General features: G+C 37.2%; 2 long non-coding RNA genes across 2 annotated transcripts; one reads left to right on the top strand and one right to left on the bottom strand.

Moving 5' to 3' along the window:
- Positions 1-14,903: 14,903 nt before the first annotated feature.
- On the bottom strand, positions 14,904-15,854 carry LOC118479831. The gene is made up of 2 exons (XR_004861002.1): positions 15,746-15,854; positions 14,904-15,207 (listed from the first exon to the last, which is right to left on the bottom strand). It is a non-coding gene; the product is annotated as an uncharacterized LOC118479831 (long non-coding RNA).
- On the top strand, positions 15,567-17,686 carry LOC110865967. Its single transcript, XR_002551126.2, has 2 exons — positions 15,567-16,915; positions 17,549-17,686. It is a non-coding gene; the product is annotated as an uncharacterized LOC110865967 (long non-coding RNA).
- Positions 17,687-20,478: the final 2,792 nt, after the last annotated feature.

Below are 20,478 nucleotides of genomic sequence, written 5' to 3'. Positions count from 1 at the left end.
CAACAACGATACTAATTCCCGTCAGTTGGAGAACTACTAAGCGAAATGCAGTACCTTGCCACATGATCCTACAAATGACACTAGTTACACTGAGGTACGTTAAAACGAGATTTCATAACAACCGATTCTTAGTCTGAAGGGGCTCACAATTGTTGGCGCTGCAAAAGAAGTCACACGTCTTCACATTCCCCCTATTTCATTTATGGCGGATATGCTATGTTCGACATTCCATGGTAATGTCACCTAACAACCAGTCATTACACGAAGTTCCAGGTAAGTTCCTTAAATTTCTTTTATTGAAATTCTGACTTTTGCATCTAGTGAGTAGATTTTTGCATTTCTACTCCCCCTATTGGCCATTGCATCGCGAAAATTTTATTTCATGATAACGAACACTTAATTGCTCCATTCTTGGCAAATTCGTATGCTACACATGCATTGTTTGCTACGCATGTGGTTTCACTTCGAATGGTTGTTTTGTCAACATCTCATATATTATTTCGCTATACTAAATCTTCGCATTGTATTCTAGACGACCCGTATTATTGCAAAATGTTGACTCTTTGGTATCGAGTCAACGGATTTCTTGGAAAACTCATTTTCTTTTGAGTGGTATACATGGTTTTTTTTTCGTTGTGGCCATGTCGAGACTTTCTTATTGATACATGAATTCATTGATTGTGTTTCAACCAAGTTCAATTGATTGAACTTGCTCGTAATATATATTCGATTCAGTATTCCATATGACGGATTGAGGCCATCATATTCGAAATAATCCCAACAAGCACTTCATTTGTTTTAAACCATAACATGCTTGTTTGGTCTTCGACTTCATTAAATCGTTTTCTTTGATCACGATCACCTTGTGGTGGCGTTTTCACAAGTTTGAAGCTTGCGCTAATCTCGTTGCTCAACTCACGTACGGATTTAATTAATTAATTATTTGTTTATTGATATTAAATCCGCTTTGTTAATTATCATATTAAAACAGTCTTAATACAATCGTGTGTTAAGATAATGGTACACAAATTCATGTCATATTTCGGTGTACCTCTTAACGGTTCTTTTATCATCGATCGAATACTTTGGGATATCTATTGTTCTTTCATTTTCGATCGGAAAACATTATTTATTTGTTTCATTATCAATTGAAAATCTCATGATGTTTGTTTGGAACAAACATTCACATTTACTTTGTTGAGCCCTTCATCTGATTTCATACACGGTGATACTTGTTCGGTCACCGCTATTATTGAATTATTTCATTCCCTACGACACCTTGTGGTGTCGGTATAAACTTGTAGCTTGTGCTAATCACGATCAGCCGTTTCATTGGAAACTATTTATGTTTTTCGTTTGACACATCGTTTAAATAGTCTTAATGCAACTATGTATTAAGACTATGATACACCAGGTTCGGTTGTATTTCATTTCGGTGTATCCTAACAACTCAACAATGTCAACACGTTGATTTCATCTTATTCATTTATTGGTTCAATAGTTGACAAATCATTTCAGGATCCTATCTATTTGAGCTTGTTGCCTCGAGTTTCAATCACACAACAACCAACGCAAGTTTCCGTTGGTAGAAAATTCGATTGTTCCAAAATTGATTTGCATATTACGAACGTTCATTTGAAATTCTATTGGTCGAAATTCCTCTTTTGTTGATCCTCGTAAACCTGGTCACATTAGTGATAGTATCACTACGCATCGTTCACTTGACATCGATTTCTGGAACGAATTCGGTTGAACCGTTGGGTTCTAATTAATGCAAAATGTCTTTACATTCACGTAATTCGAATAAGTCTTGATTCGATTACGCGATCATTCACTTTGGCACTATTCGGACTTACCTAGGAACAACACAACTCTGAGGAGATAACATAGACTAAATTTCGAGGACGAAATTTCTGCAACAAGGGGAGAATGTGACAACTGGTAATTTCTGGGTTTTAATTATGCACATAACGAACATTAATATCATCATAAGGAGCGTAATTAGACGTAAATTAACTTAATTAGGCCCTAGGAAAGCCTAGGAGCGTCTACTTGATTCACGTTACGCGAACGACTTAAACTAAATAAATACTTAAAGCGTGAAAACAATAAAACTATTATTTCCTTCTTTTTCATATACTCAGATTATTATTATTTAGATGTGCGACATCAGACAACTCGCATATGCGGTATACACTCACACACATTAAATACCCCAACTAGCTTACGCAATTATTTGCAAAACCCAAAAATTTATTTATCATGTATAGCTCCTACAAAAAAAAAAAAAAAAAAAAACCAAATGTACACTATACACTTTAAATATATGTGTATATAAATAAACATGTAACATAAACATATACACTTACATTAATATATATACACACTTAAATAGTCTACATCCATATTTTTATAAAAAGATAAAGATGCAGGTGAATTAATGGTATAAATGAAAGTAAAAAAAAAAAGATATAAAGAAAAAGAAAAATCACCAACTCTTTATGGCAGAAACATCACGTGGCTTTGTCCTAAAACCATCATATTTTCTTTACTTGTGGTGGTGCCTAAATATTTATGAGGTATGGTCAATGGTTTTAAGAAAAAAAAAATCTAAAACCTATTAGTTGACTATCCAAACGTTAGCAACTCACCTGCACTTTCAAAAACTCCTCACCTCCATTGCAACTCTAATGCCTTTATCTCCTACAAAACACGCACACCTCAGACCCTTTCTGCCTCTTCCTTCTCTCTCAACGGTCGCCGGAGTAATCTCTGACCGAGATTTCGGCCGTACTGTACCCAACCCACTCACCCATCTCCCTAGAACTCCGATCGCGGCAACCGGAGATCCCGATTGCCGGCCGGCGCTGTAAACCCGACGAAGTACGCACACCAGACACCACCCCCCACTCTCGTCTTTCTCTCGTTTCGTCGGTAAAGTTTTCGACAACAGTTGCAGCGCCGCCGCTGCTACGGCGGCGGTGGAGGAGGTGATCTGATAATGATGAAGTTCTGTTGAGGGAGATGATATTCATGATGATGATGCTGTGAAGGCGATGAGAATCTTTCTGGTCAGAATTGAGAGGTGCTCGGTTTAGATGGTGGTTCAGCAGGTTTCATGTTCAAGCGGGTCGGGTCATGGTTCTATTCAACAGATTCAAGTCGGGTCCTGGTCGACTCAGTTCGGTGTCGGGTCAGACAAACGACTCTGGTGAGCTCTTCACACTTTACTTATCTATTATTTCATTTCTTATTTTTATTTTGACCGACCCGATCCACGACTTTTCCTCTGTTTCCGGTGACCGATGATAATGACGATGTAGGTGACCTGGTGGTGGTTATGGCGGCAGTTATGGGGTGTTCTTGTTCACTCTCAGATTTTTGGTTTGGTTCGGGAAGTATCGACTTAAGTTTTCGTTTCGAGCTCACAAGAGAAACACATGAGTAGTTCGGTTCAGCTTTGTCACGATTCAGTTCTGATTCGGGTCAACTCGGTTAACACCTGAGTCAACGGACGGTCAACGACAGTCAACCGGTCAAACCTCAGTCAACGGCAGTCAACTGTCGGGTCAAACGCGGCCAACACAAGACCCGGTAAACTTTAAACGAAACAAATTTTAATTTCGTTGTTTATATACATATTATTACACTTTACGCGAACCGAGCTCGAACCATTTCGTTTATAATTTAGTTTATATTTTGAAATACTTGACGAAAACTATATATATATTTGATTACATTGCGTTGGATTATTGGTTGAATTTTGAAAAATAAATCGACACATTGGTTGTCGGGATCGTCCAAAAACAGAGGAAACTCTGTCCGTTTTCCGTTAAAAACCCGAAATACGAATGTATTTATATCCTAAAAACGACACCTATCGAGACTCGAGTTTTCTTATAAAATATTAAAGATATATTTATTTTGGCGACGATTACTAGTTAACGAAAACTCATATGAAATAAATGTTAACTACTTTTATTTTAAACAACTAACACTCGAACTTTATTTTATTTATTTCAAACGCCCAAAATTCGAAAATATTTTATAAAATAAATATAATGTTTTATATTTATTCTTAACGTCAACGATTAGGAAATCGTATTTCAAAAGTCTAGTGTTCGGAAAAATATATAACATAATGAATATAATTATTTATATTTATTTCGAGTGTCGAGACTTCGGATATTCTTATAAAAATTATTCGTTACAAACGTCTAAACCGAACACGACACGTACCGCTACCCCTCTACGTATTTCTATTCGCGACAACTAACACGACGCCGTAAAACCAAGTCGTTTTCGAGACTTAGTTTTATCCCGATTATAACGGGATCAAATAACCAAGATTGGTTATTCTAAATCAAAACAATAACACCTTTATAGAATCGTTTAGTTAACGATTCGGTAGAGCTCGGACACGTAGTTTAGCTACGTTTAAATTAGAAAACTGATATGTTATTTCCTCTTAGGAATGCTTTAGTTGCACGCTAGCGCGGTCACATTCTTGGAATGACATCATGGAATCACTTTTAGCTAGCTTTGCACAAGGATGTCGAGGTGAGTTCATAACCCCCACTTTTTACTGTTTTACATTTTTATAAATGTTTTCGGGGGTGGAAAGACATGCAAGTTTTGCAAAAATAAACAACTTTTCGTTGAACGAAAACTCATATTTCTAAACCATATTGCGAATGGATTTCAAGGAACTCTAATGGTTTACGAACGGTTTATACTAAACATACCGGTTTTACAAAACAAACGCGTATTTTCACAAACGTGCATGATTTTCATGACTAGTGACATGAATGTCCTAGTTACTACAACGGGACTGGGTTGTTCTGCGTACGAACAACGAGACAACCCAATGGTTACATATTAACTAGGGTATGACTAAGCTATGGAATGAACTCTTGGATCACGTGCGAATAGGCGCTAACTTAGGCACCATTAATCCTTTTAAGGACCACGGAACAGGGGGTAGATCTATCGGGTACGGGCGAGCCCCACTCACGGTCCTTGTGCGGCCACTTAGAGTGCTTTTGTGTCCCTGTCGAAGTGAATCGACACTTAAATCGTCTACCGGGTTGAGTGCTTCCTATGTCGGCACACATATTAATGTCTTAGCTACATATTAATGATCAACATGTTTATAGACGCATTACATACCTACTTATAAACTGAACTTTCAAATGTTTTTAAGATTCATTTGATGTAAACTCACAAATACATGGATTTACAAACTTTGGTAACGTTTTTCAAATTATACCTAAGTAAGAGGACGCGCTGATCCTGCTTACAAAGGTGCGTTTGGGCTCGGCCCATTCTCTCTCGTGCAATGCACAAAGACTATTGTGGGCTAGACTCACAGTTTTTTTCATATATCATGCCAAGAGAATAATTTTACTGTATTTTCTCAACAACTTTTAAACCGGTTATCAAAAAGATTTATTTTAAATCTTTTCAAAACAAACTATGAACTCGCTCAACTTTATGTTGACTTTTTCGCATGTTCTTTCTCAGGTTACATTTTCAAAGCCATGGAACGGTTGGAATAGGAGAACCCACGCGATTTCGAGTACTTAGCGGGCGTTCATTGTTTAGAAGTCTTAGCTTTTTGCTTCCGCTGTGCAATGAAGATACCGGTCCAGTCACGCCAAGCTCTGATATTTCGGGGTGTGACAAATACAATACAAAATAAAGTAAACAACTTCTATTTCTTTTTCCCTTTTATGAGGCTCGCAAGGCCCTTGAGAAAGCTGTTGTTCTTCTTATTGGTTTCATCCGCTTTTCGCTCAACCCTGTCCAACCTCTACAGAATTTCTTGAGTTTGCTCCTGTTGGGGAGGAGGAGGTTGCTGATAAGGTGGGTATTGATACCCTTGCACAAGATATCCCGTTGGGTAAACTGGAGGATAAGATGAAGGGTAAAGTGCATTATACCGTGCTGCCGTAAGATATGGATCTTAGGCTCCATAACCCGTAGAAGTTGGATATTCAAATGGGTTATATCCAGACGAACCTGGGTAAGTCGGTATTGGGTTTTCAAAACCCACTGGCGGTGGCGGTGGTGCCAAAGAAACTGGCGGAGGATTATCTTCCGGCACTGCATGCGAGGGTCAACCCAATTGTGGGTCCTCGGGAATAGGAGGGTATGAGCTTGAAGCTTGAGGGGAACTGAACCGTGGTCCCCCTTGCACGGACATCCGTGCATTCCTCCTTCGCCTAGGTGGCTCGGGAGGTGGTTGTGGTGGTTCCTCAACAGGTAGAGTGGTGGAGTAACCGCTTGAAGATACGGCTCGTCCAAGGGAGGTTGAGAAGGAAAGTTATGATATGAAGGGGTGAATTCCCATTCATACTTGGCCCACCTTTCGGAAAACGAGTCGGGCCCTTGGTATGGCGATCCTTGGTATGGAGAACCGCTGGAGATGCTGATAGGGTGACCTGGTGTCCCGGTTTGCAGCTCTGGATCAGGATCGTCATCCATCTCCATGTCGTGGGGGAAGTGATCCTCGGGTCCTAATGGATTGTAACCCAGCAAATCGTTGACATAGTCATTTGGGTTTAACTGGGCTGGGGAATATGTGGAATCTGAGTGATGGAAAGAATGAGAGTGTAAAGAATGGTAAGATTGGTGCGAATGGTGAGAGTGGTGTGAATCTTGTGAATGGTGGGAATGCTGGGGCTCGTCTAGAATAGGCGGCCCAAAAGATGGATGAAACGAGGGTGATGAACTCAACGAGACCGAGTGTCTCGCGGGTTCAAACGAATGAACCCAATGGTCACGCAAATCCGAGCTAGAAAATGACGTAGACGGAGTGCGCATATGAGAAGGTCTTGCATGTCCCGATGGTCCTCCTCTCATTGGACCCTTTCCCTTGCCTCGTACACGTGGCGGCCTTATCTATGATTAAACCTGTCAAAACAAGCAAAACAAAACATAAACAACAAAAAGGAAAGTTAAGAATAAATCCTGGGTCATTTTCCTAGACTCGGAAGTCTAAGGAATGTGCTTATTGTGTCATTGAGATTAAACACAAAAGGCTAGTGTTTAATTCACTCAATGTTGGCTCTGATACCAACCTGTCACACCCCGATATTTCCACATATTATCGGTGGGCCCGGTAGGGAGTATCGTGACGTAGTTGATATCATCATTGTCAATACACACAATATAATAGCACAGCGGAAGGCTTGGTGAATAAACTATTACAAACCATAATGTCTGAGTGTCCGAATGAAAGAATATACAGACTTGGTTGTAATAAGATCCACGGGCGGATCACAAAATAAAATACAAGAAACTGAAATAACAGACTCCAGGTATCTAGGGATTTGCAAGATCCTCTTATATGAGACCTAGTAGCTCCAGCCTATTTACGTGAGGTACCTGTCAATCGGTCTTTGGAAAATACGTCAGTTTACACTGGTAAATACAATTAACTGACTCTTTTGAAAACATTTATGAAAATTGATTTAAGTGCACAAGACACAAATCATTTATAACTTGGGACAATTATTTAAAGATATTCTTGTATACAGATTTACATGTTTGTCATACAATTGGGGCCGGTTTGGAAGCCGGTCGTGATTAACCGACTCACCACTTATAGAACCCACAAAGGAGTTATCCCCAACATGTGGATTTATATTTTAACATTTGCATCTTTCAGGTGTATGCCTACACCCCGTGCATAGGTCGTGGCCATTTTCAAATGAAATGAGCCGAGGATATCCAGGACACAGTCGTATTAACCCCCAATGTTTATGTTATCAAACAAGACAGATTAAAACGGGTTATGTAAATTTATTAATCATAATCCGATTAAATGATTTCATACCTGACCAAATGGTATTTTTATAATACCATATCCCAAGCCCGTATAAGGGAAAATAAGTTAAAAGTATTTACCCGAGCTAAATGTGAGAAGTAACTCAGCCGTATATTCCTAAAGCTTTAAGATAATACCTTCTACTGAATGCTACTCAATCTGTATGGAAGGTTTAATAACCTATTAGGATGCTAACGGGTCTTTAGTTAAATCAAAGACTTAGATCGGCTAGCTAGAAAGAAACTTTACGGTTCTAAACGCTAGATTAAGCGGAGACCGGAATAGAATGTGGTTTATACCCGACAAGTTTGGATACTTGTATAATATGGGTAAACTAAACACATTCTGGAAGTTGTGGAGATAATGATAAGGTTAAACCCGTTCGGCTATTTTACGTGAACTAGTCACATAAACCGATCCGAACGCATAAATGCATAACGGGCAACCAAATGAACTATATACAGGTCTCAATTGTTATTATGATTAAAATATGTTAATACATCAGTAGGATGTTAACGCATATGCCCAAGAAGTATAAAAGAGATTCTATAACAAACTGAGGTTCTGATCTTTGGTAATCAGTAAAAATATTTATTTTATCACATTACATCAGTAAGATATTATACATATGTGAGGTTTACCATTTATGGCCAAACTATGCCCCGAAAGGGCATTTTGGTCATTTCACATATGCTTTTAAGGATATTTTTGAAAGTCTAAGTTCATGACTTATACCTACTGTAATAATATTAAAATTTATTTAAAAATTCAGTAGGTAACAAGTCTTAGGTGTTAAATATGGTTTTAAACCATACTATGCACCTAATTAGTGTAAAACTCGCTAATTGACGATAATTAAGATGTTTATGTAAAGCTAAGATTTTGATCAGTTTTAAATGCTCAAATTAATTTATTTAATGTATGAAATCAGTAGGAAAAGGTTTGGCATTCAAATCATTTGTTAATCTCATTTTATGCATAAAAAGGGTATTATCGTCATTTACCGAATTACACAAAAACTCTATGATATGAGCAGATTATAATCTGACCAAAAATCCTAAAAATCCTTAAAAATAATATCTTAACAGTAGGAAATGTGTTTTGGTTCAAAATCCAAGTTTAAACATGTCTTATGCAAGATATCGCAATTTAATTAATAAAAAGCTTCTATTTAAGATATCGAGCATAACTTCTGTTTGAGACCAAGAACTGATGTCAAATTTTCGGGACAAGCTTATATATCAGTAGAAAAGGTTTTTATCCACTCACATTTCTAAAAATCTCATTTATATGTCAAAAGGGCAATTATGGCATTTATAAGCATAATAACAAACAAGAGCATATAATTCAAACTACTAAGGACTAAGTAATATAACTCCAGGGGGTTATACTACTATATAATATGGTCCTAATGGAAGCTTAAAACATGGGAGAATTAAGCTTAATCGGGTCAGAACTGAAAGTCAAAGAAAAAGTCAAGCTTTTGCGACTTTCGGTTATAAACTGACCTTAAACTGATAATTGTCGGGTTAGACATGTTTAAACATGTTCTAATACTAGTTACCAAGTTATTAGAATGTTAAAATATAATTTATAACTTCTATTTTATTAGTTTAAATCATTATTTTAAATTCTGTCCAGTTTGACTTTTTAACTTAATAGTTTGACCCGACAATTAACTAGTCAAACGAAATAATTAGGAGGTGCCCTTTTAAGGGTTAATCACCTACCTCAATATGGTCACATAACCACTTTTATTTCGGACAGTGGCTGGACCATTTATGATTAAACCGAAAGTCAAAGTCTATTTACGATATCTTTGACTTTTTGGTTTTTAAGCTAATAAACTGAACTAAGAAAGGGCTAAGGCACTTACATAGGGTCCTAGCTATCTTTTCTACACTTCTTGATCCTCTTCTATGGCCAGGTAACTCCAGAAATGAGTGTTATGAAAGTTGCAAGTAAATGAGCAAATGACCCGTTCAACTTAGGAGTTTATTTATAGTAAATTGCCATGCATTTGGATGATAGCAGTTGTTTGGAGGCATCTAGGATCATCCCAAGTGTCCTAGTGGTATTCTAAAACCAACAAATAGCTCCTGGAATCGAAATTTTGGCCCCAAAGTCGGTGTAACAGGCTGCAACATGCAGCTGCCAGTTTTTTGGATGCTGGCAGTTGCTACGCGGCCCGCGTAAGTATTCACAAGGGGCTACGCGGCCCGCGTCAAGGTGTCGCCCAAGTTAAATAAGTTTTAGCTGTTGGCAGTTTCAGTCCATGGACCTTTTTAAGCTTTATATCTTTCATTTTAAACACAATTGGCCCTTGTAGTTAGTTTGTAGATGATCAAGGGAGTATAACCAAACTCCGTCAGGCCCGGTTTCGTTAATTGATCACCGAAAACATAAGTTTCGCCTCGTTGACACTTTAAACCTTAATTCTTGGGAATTTGCATAAACAACGTATAGCGATCTCGAAACCTCATGAAATTTATATCACTTATTCTTGAGAGTATATTTGAATATTTCGAAGCCTCGGGTTCGTTAAAAGGTCACTCAGAGGTAAGAATTAACATGTTGACACATTTAACCCCCGTAGGTTATAATCTTCTGATTATTTTCATAAACGGCTTCTTATATCCAATTAATTAATCGTTTAAGAATATATTCTCCATGCATGGTCATTCAGAGGCACAAGTTTGGCATGTTGACACTTTTAGTCCCTTCGCATACATATTTTCATCATTTGTCAACTTTAGTCCTTCAAACTCAATCTTTCACATATTTAGAGTTTAGGACACGTGTCTTTATATAATTGGACACGTTTTTACATGGTGTTACAGGAAGTTCGATCCTTGGTTCCTCATAATGCTCATATGAGTTAGATGGTTCACACCAATGTTCCTCATTGTAAGTATATGATGGATAAGGGTCGTAACTTTGTTCTTCATAATACTCTTATGAGGTGGGTTGTCCACGCCATGGTTCCTCATAATAAGCATATGAAGGTGGAGGCTCATATCTTGGTTCCTCAAAGTATGAGTATGAAGGCTCATACCTTGGTTCATCAAAATATGAGTATGAGGGAAAAGGTTCATACCTTGGGTCTTCATAGGATGTATATGAAGTTGATGGTCCGTACCTGGGCTCCTCATAGTAGTTGTATGAAGTGGATGGTTCAAAGAGGTCACAATATTGTACCGAGTGAGGATTACCACAAATGGTGCAATATTCTTCCTTATAATCATCCTCCTTATAGTGGTAGTTGTAATCTCCTGAGTATTGATCAATAAGAATCACTCAGTAGATCACAATAGAGTCTCGGGACCAAAAAACAAAAATAAAAACGGAAACAGAGGCTGAACACGGCCCCGTGTTCAGTGAGCACGGCCCGTGTTCAGGTTCTGTATCTGGGCGTTTTAATAAAAGTGACTGGTGTTGTGCAGCACGGGGGCGTGTTCAGTGAGCACGACCCCGTGTTCAGACTCTGTATCTGAGAGATTTTAAAAAAAAATGTGCAGCACGGCCCCGTGTTCAGTCTACTGTAAATGCAAAAATTAACTAAAATGCAGAAAATGTGCACGCGATTTTAAAAAGGTTTTGAAAAACTGATTAGGCCGTTCATTTTAAGCTTTCTTGAAATCCTTTTGTCCCCGGCAACGACACCAAAACTTGATGTGTGCGGTGTGTTATATAATTTTTAGTTATATTTTTAGTCCTTTTTAACCCTTTAGTCAAGTTTTAAATTTATAAAACACGATATTTTACTAACACTAAACACACATATGGGCAAGTGCACCCATCGTGAGCGTAGTATAGCGTTGGTAAGATACCGAGGTCGTCCAAGGACACAGGAGCTTTCAATACCGGTTTATCCTCAACGTCTAATCAAATCAAAATTTTGGAAAAAGGTTTTAACATGAAAATAAAAACTAAAAATGCTGAAAATAAAAATAAAATTAAAACAGATAGACAAGATGAATCACTTGGATCCGACTCGCCTTTAGTATAACCTTTGATGTTTTCTCCATTTTTCCACTTTTTAAGAGATTATCTTAGTTATAGTAGTAGGCCCCTCTTTTGAAGGTGACGTTACCCTCAACCTGGTAGTTTGAGTCAGCAAGGATACAATCCTAAAGGGTTGGAATATTGAAAGATAATTAATTAAGTTATTAATGCGTAATGTGGTAGGCCCCTCTTTTGAAGGTGACGTTACCCTCGGCTAAGTGGTTTGAGTCAGCAGGGATACAATCCCAAGTAGCCGGGTTAATGTATTAATAGTAGTTTACATATGAGGGGATCAAGCCATTGGCACACCCGCCATCCAATACCAGTGGGTATTGAAGGAGGTCCTAGTAAGCTTGACCCAGGTCCTTGCTGGATCTATACACTGAACAAGGCAAGAACCTTACCAAACCATTCCCTTAACCCCCGACCAGGTAACCAACATATCTCTATATAGACCGTAGAGATATGAATGGTGTAAATCTTTTATTTTATATAGACATTAAAATAACACCAAGACACCACAGACAAATGATAAGTAAGTTTCACCTTCAACATAAGAAACTAGTTATTAAAGTCATTAATACAAAACCAAATGAAAAGTGCGAAAAGATTAAAAAACAAAAGTATTACACTAAATGCTTGTCTTCACCAAGTGATGTAAGAGACTTAGGCAAACATGGCCTTTGATTGTCAAGAACTCTTACTATCAATCTTGGATCCCGAGACTACTACACACACTCTATGATGGATGATGTTGGTGGGTGTGGGTGTTGTGATGGTGGTGGAGTGTGGGTGAAGTGGGAGAGAGGTGGTTTGCCAAGGGATGCCTTTGAAGTGAACCAAGCACCTCTATTTGTAGCCTGCACAGAAGCCCGGACACGGCCCCGTGTCCATCCACTTTCTCTTTCTTCATTAATTGCAGTTTGTCTGTATTAGCTCCACACGCCCCCGTGTCCGCGGGGCACGGCACCGTGTGCAGAAGCGTATCTGTACTATCAAGATTTGCTTGGATTCTGCGAATCTTAGCATTGACCACGGCCGTGTTGAGCTGGGCACGCCCCCCGTGTTGGGAAATAGAAGCTTCTACAACTTTGTCTTTTCTGCAGACACCTGAGCACGCCCCCGTGTCCGCTGGGCACGGGGCGTGTTCAGCCTTCTGGTCTCTTGTTTTTGCTTGGGAAGATGCTGTCGAGGGGTCGGGCATGCCACGTTTATTCCTTTTCTTGTAATTATGTTAGATTTTGCTGCATATTTGCTTCTTTTGTTCATTTACGCTCATTTAATCCTGAAAATATAAAAGGAAGACAAAAGCACACTTTTTCCAACATTAGTAGTAAAAAGAGTTAGTTTTATGCCTCATTTGATGTAATTTATATGTTGCATTTTACACACATCACACGTCCATATCCAAACCAACAAAAAATAACAAAAACAGAAGCTTCAGCACGAGGCCGTGCCCACCATGGGCCGTGTCTAGTCAAGATTCCCTGCAAAAGAAAAGACAACAACAAAAGACAAACCAGACAAATCAACACGGGACCGTGCCAAATCAACACGGGTCGTGGTCAACTCTAAGATTCGCAGAATCTGAGATAGTACAGCAAGTACAATTGCCACGGGCCATGCTGTTGACACACGGGGTGTCCGTTTTCGTAAGATTAATAACTAATTGTAGGAAGAAACTTGACTTAAATCGGATCAATAACGAATGAGTTATGTTCGTTTTCGTAAAATTAAGTTTGGCTGGAAAGATGCCGGTTTTATGTAAATTTGCTGGAAACATCGACTCCTCGCGCCACGCGACAGAGGAGCAAACGACTGGCGCGACACGTGAGAGAAAACAAGGAACCTGTCACGACAGGCTCATATGCTGGAAATTTTTTTTGTTAATTGCAGTTTCAGCTTACGGACTTGGTCATACACGTTATAAACACCCTATAACTAAATCATTTCATGTTTTTATGAAATGTAGGTATAATGTAAAGTACCGGAGGACGATCAAGCTCGACGAGGAACCGAACACTATCACGATAAAAGCTTCCGCACTATTTTTCGTCGTCATTTCTAAATGACGAACTTATATACATTACGTTGTATTGTTTTAAATCTAGAAATGTTTTAATAAATCCGTATTTTGTAATGTATGTGCAAGCGAAATTACACATTTATTGTCGAAAACTATACGAAAATAGTACAAATCAAGCATGGGTCTTACAATATGGATAAAAATAGACATGTTGTAGCATGCTATAAGCTTGATAAATACAAGTAATAGGCTCATTTAAAGTATTTCATGATTCACTTTTACTCGATTCATAATTTTAACTAATCCAATTCTATGAGTTTGTTTTCATTCTAAAACAAATTATATTGTCTTTAGTTTCAAAGAGGACAAAACCATAATAATAAATTAATGATTTTCAATAACCATTTCTATTACAGTGCCAAACTATTCTGTATTCTTAAAATTAAGTAACAATTCACTGAAATAAAAATTAGGGTAAAAGTGACTTTCTCCCTCTTTAAGCAGAGTCATTTATTAATTTGAATTTTCTCATATTTTTTTTCAAGTGAGTTGGTTTAATTTTTTTTATTTAGTGCTAGATTGAAGAGGAATAATAAAATGTGTCCAACTTTACTAAAGTCAAAATGTATAAACCTTGCAGCAGCGGCTGTAGACACGCAGTAGCGCCGACTGCCGAAATGCAGCAACAACGTCGCGTCGTTTGATGGTCATAGCAGTGTGTTATTTGATTATTCAGGGATTTTAATAGTTACTGCAGCCTCGTCGTTTGATTATGGTCCCTGATGTGTTTTATTGGTCCATTGTTCTTGTTGTTGTGTTATAATGCCATAAACAGCTATTGTCGTGTATGTACAAGTGTGTGAAATACATTCACAACTGCGAAACATCTAGAAGCCATACCCAAACTGACCTGTTGCCATACCCAAACTGGCCCAAACACATGGACCACAATTGCAATACCTAACCCGACCCATATCCATTCATTAATACCCGCAATCCAAGGCAAAATTGCATCTTTGACTTTATAAAAAAAAATCAAAATTAGGGAAATTTATAAGATAAAACTAATTAAAATACAATATATTAAGATGATAGACTAGTAAAAAAAACATTGACCTTTACATATTTTTAGGTCAATTAAACAAGATATGCAGAACAACCAACTTAAACCTAACACAATCTTTCAGCCTCTTGTTTTGGATGATTGAATTACCATCTCTACCACAACAAAAGAATTTCCGTCCAGGATTCTGTTCGGTCCATGATGTCTTGATGATTGTTGGTGAAGCACACAGACAGAGCATAATGATGTCTTCATGAATCGACTTCTTTGTTCGTGGTTAACCTGTGCATATCTAGGGTTTCTTCAAAGATGAAAAACCAATTATATCCAGCCATTTTCATTTATAATGGTATTTTACAAAATTACCCTTGCACATGACTATCATATGACGACTATTTAACAATTACTTAGATGACGTTAGTGTGGTGGATCAAAACCGCAATAAAATTAAAACATTGATATTAGAATTGCAAGACTTTTGAATTTGGTAAATAATAGCAATACCCACTAAACCAGTGTGAACAAAAACCAAAATTTACTCGTAGAAAAAATGTTCTATTGAAATAGTGGGGAGATTTGTTTAAAAAAATATTATTAATTTTACATCGCAGCCGTTTCAAACACATATATATATATAACATCGAAAAGCCTTCCTTTTATCTCCCGTGCATAAGAAAACCCTAGAAAATCCATACCATACATCATGACATCTACTATATATTCGAAATCAAAACTTTATCTCACGTGCATAAGAAAACCCTAGAAAATTCATACCATACATCATCTTCCATAATCGAAATCAAAATGTCAAACGACATACCAATTGAAATCCAAGAGGAAATCATGAAAAGGCTTCCTGTTAAATCGTTAATTCAGTTCCGATCCGTCTGCAAAGCATGGAAGTCTCTCATCGATGGCTCTGATTTTATTAAGCATTATAGTGGCCAACAGCAACATCTACTTCTAGGGTATTCAGGTTACTATCCTGAGCGAAAATATGTTTCAGTTGTTGATAATGATAGTTTTCCCCAACAGAAAGTTTATCTGGCTCTTCCTAACATGCTTAAGTATTTTAAGATGATCGGCGGCTCTCATGGCTTGTATGGAAAGGACGGTGATGATAAACGGAGCAGGGCTATTCTTTGGAATCCTTTAATTAGAAAAGTGGTTGTTGTTGTTGTGCCTACTCGGATGGATGAAACCAAAATAGGTTTTGGGGTTTGTAGTGAAACTATGGACCCTAAGATACTCAGTCAAGATTACACAGATTGAGAGGTGGAGAGATGTTGAGAGTTTACGTTGCATTCGTCGGCAAGTTGAGGTACGTGGTGGAGACGTCCTTATAGCACCAGTCTCCCTCGTACATCAATTAACTTTTTTAGTTTACATGTAGCTGTTAATGGGTGTCTTTATTGGTTAGCTGCTGATCGGATTGCCACGGATGGTGGATTCCGGATCTATAAACTGATTATTTCATTTAGTTTGACAAGCGAAGAATTTGGAGAAATAAACCTTCCAGCTACGTTAGCAATACAATCTTATCTAAATTTATCCATGTCTAAGCTAAGGGAGTCTCTTGTTGTGCTTGAAGTTGTTGCGGATGAGATGGTTTCTGTTGCATGGAGGATGGAGGGCGGTGCTTCAAAGTCGTTTACAAAGCTATTCATTGTTAACATACCATTTGTTTCAGTAAAGGTTAGGGGATTTAGGAAGAACGATGAATCTATAATTGAATTTGTAGTCGCTCATCGTAGGTGGGATGATTTATATGCTCCTAGATCGTTTGCTCTATATAATCCCTACTCAAAACAGAGCAAGAATATATGTTGGGATTTCTGAGTTTGCTCGTACTATTTTTGTGGATTTCTACATGGAAACACTACTTCTGGTTGATCAGCCAGATTTTATTGTTTATGACAATGATAACTGCCGCTTTGAAATTTCGAATGGGAGAGCTAAGTAGAAAAAGCTTTTGAAACATACAAACCAGGTATAAATATTTTTTATTTCTTTTTTTCTTTACTATATTTCACTTTTTGGAAGTTTGAATGATTTTCTTGATGATTATTCCTAACAAGTAACAACTCACTATGATGAAGGCTATAATAGATTAAGGAAGTGGAGGCAAACATTAAATTGCTACTAAAGTTGGGGTAACCTTTACATATTTCTAAAGAAATTTGACCTAAAATCAATCTATATCATATATATTACTAATCTTAGTTGTAAAAACCGTGCATGAGGTGCTTGAGGCGATATGGAATCCGGGCCAAAAATTAGGGATGAACAAAATTATGAATGGATTACTTAATAAGAAGGTTGATATATAAAAGAGATATAGCTTATCAGGTTACGTTATACATAAAACTTATTTGGTTGTAAATAGAGCAACACCTCGCTTACGTTAGGCTTTTTACTCGTTTCTCAGCTTTTGGAATCTAACTGCCTAGGAGCGCCTCGCTCTTTTGTAAAACCAAGTTACTAATTGGAAATGATGCAAAATTAGATATAAAACAAGGTTTTACTCGTATGTTTCAAATGAAATTACATAACTAGTTTATCAAGTATGCATTTTGTTGAATAACATCTAGTGTCGGTTATATTAATCTGTGACTTACTGCAGGTCATTCACTGAAGTCACCGGTGCTTACAGCGATATTCTTAGGCTCTAAGACTCTACTCTAGTTTTGTAATGGAATATGAAGTTTTACTTCTAGTCATGTACAAAATTCTTGATCTATAATATTTGGCTTAGTTTTTACCTCGTTATTTAATGTAGGGTCACCCTTAATGTATCTACAAGAAACAAAAATCTTGAATTTTTAAAACCCTTTTTGGGGGGTATGATTTCTTCTTTCAATTTTGAATTTTCGTTAATTTCTATTGATTCATTTGACAAGTGCTATGTATAGATCTGGAGTTGTGATGGCATGGAACGTGTTCAAATTCTGTACGGCCCTTCGAGGTTTAGGGTCGATCATGATCTTGTTGGTTCTTGGTGTTGTTGGTGTCACCTGTTACGCCGTCGTTTTGTGTAATTACCGCCCTGCTTTGACCGCCAGTGGCTTTGACTCACTCGTTGTAGTTCTAATTTTAATCGTATTTCATGCTCTGGTAAAAAGTTTTTTAATTATTGTTAAATTTCAAGGTGTTTTGTGACGTTTTTTTGTTTGTGCTATAGCTGTTATATTGCAGTTTAAGATTAGTTAATTAAGTGTATATGAGGAAATTGAGCAATTTCAGCTGCACAAGTTGTGTAAAGTATGGTTGAGTTGAAATTTTATTAAACTTAATTTGATCATGTACAAAATGCCATGAATTTGATTGGATATAGAGTAGATGTTTGGTAATTTAAGGAAAACTTTACCGGCTAATAGTAAATTCTTGAGGGGTTAGGGGCGGTCAGTGTGGCCGGAGTGGTGACGGTAGGATGTGGTGGTGGTGGTGGTGGTGGCGGCGGCAGGATGAGGTGGTGGTGGCAAGATATGGTGGTTAGGGTTTTAGCGTTAGGAAATTGAGGAAGATGAAATGGATATGCAATTTTTTTTTTTTTTATTTATTAAGCAATTAAATAAAAAACATGGATTGACCAAAATATCTTTAAATGGATATGCAATTTTTTTTTTTATTTTATTTATTAAGCAATTAAATAAAAAACATGGATTGACCAAAATATCTTTAAATGGATATGCAATTTTTTTTTATTTTATTTATTAAGCAATTAAATAAAAAACATGGATTGACCAAAATATCTTTAAGTGAATAAACTTAATTGAAAATATTAATCTGGTAAATACTAAAGGACGTAGAGTGAAACGAGTTTTACAAATAAAGGATTGTAACTGTAATTATTGAAGTTAAAAACTATCCATTGCAATCCGATACAAATATAAAAAACGAAAAGTGTAATTTACCCTAAATAAAAGGAAGTGTTTTGAAAGGTTTTTGTGTTAAACTAACCTGATGCTCAGTAAGCTGCATCTGCAGCCAAATCACAGTCCATATACCTTCCAATGTATTAATGACATTGGGATGATTTAGAAGGCGCAAAATTACAATCTCCATTGCCATCATTTACTATAACTTCCTTCTCCAATCTAATCACAAAACACAAAACGATCAATGTAATGAAATCCATGAGGACATGGAAATTTACCAGCAGGCAATCATTGCTTTGCCAAGATTCTTGAATGTACGTAACCAACCCTTGAGTGCCTCCTCAGAAACAGCGGCAACCCAAGATGGCCAACCGACAGATGACTGGATGGATTACTAGGGTAAAGTTCTTGTACAAATAATCTTAACATACTAAACATACAAATTGAAGGAAAACTCAAAAAGACAAGGTGGCATTTTTGTAATTATCAATAACTATCAAAGTTACTCTACAAATATACCTAAAAAAACCTAACCACTCCCCCCACCCCCAAAAAAAAACCTAAACCCCCCACCCCCCCACCCCTCAAAAACCTAAAAAAAACCTACCCCCCCCACCCCCCAAAAACCTAAAAAAAAACCTAACCACCCCCCCCCCCACCCCCCAAAAACCTAAAAAAACCTAAACCCCCCCCCCACCCCCCCAAAAACCTAAAAAAAACCTACCCCCCCCCCCACCCCCCAAAAACCTAAAAAAAAACCTAACCACCCCCCCCCCCCCACCCCCAAAAACCTAACCCCCCCCCCACCCCCACCCCCAAAAACCTAAAAAAAACCTACGCCCCCCCCCACCCACCCAAGCTAAAATGCTAAAAACTAAACCCCCCAAAAAACCTAAAAAAATCTAAAAAAATAAAAAAAAACACACAAATTATTTTATTTTATTTTTTTAACATTTTTTATTAAAAAATCGCTACTTTTAGTAGCAGCAAAAAAAAAAATAGCGATTTTTTAATAAAAAATGTTAAAAAAAATTGTGTTTTTTTAGGTATTTTTGGTTGTAACTTTGATAGTTGGTGGTAATTACAAAATGCCACCTTGTCTTTTTGGGTTTTCCTTCAATTTGTATGTTTAGTATGTTAAGATTATTTGTATTTGATCTTTTGCCTGGATTACTATGCCAAGGATTTGGCATACCAATACTATTGATAGTAATATTTGGTTGGCTGGGTTCTTTGACAACCTACTCCTATTGCATAAATTAAACGACTAGGATGAATTCTTATACCAGTAATAATTACGTACGTACTCTCGAACATAATCACGTAATGTTACAAAATCATGTAACCGTAACCAGTAAATCCCACCAATAGTGATGCTATTGATAGAGTCTAGAGAGGGTGGGATGAAGGAGAGTGGGAGTTTTGACCATGTATTTAGAGATCATGGGATGAATTGGTTAGAATCTTACCCACAAAATTTATCTTCGGTGCAAATCTCAAACCCCAAAATAAATAAAAAAATATTTAATTTAATGATAAAAAAATTACCATCCCTTTTTCATGTGTTACAGGAAACAAAGGCATGCATGAACCTAGTGAGCTAATAAAAGAAAATAAGGATACACCAGTATTACAAAATATTGAAGGATACTAGATTAAAGTCTAGTGAAGATGT

Source organism: Helianthus annuus, chromosome 6, assembly GCF_002127325.2.
Source record: "Helianthus annuus cultivar XRQ/B chromosome 6, HanXRQr2.0-SUNRISE, whole genome shotgun sequence".
Classification (NCBI taxonomy): Eukaryota; Viridiplantae; Streptophyta; class Magnoliopsida; order Asterales; family Asteraceae; genus Helianthus; species Helianthus annuus.
The sequence above is the reverse complement of the archived record's forward strand: the minus strand, read 5'-3'. Positions and strand labels throughout refer to the sequence as shown.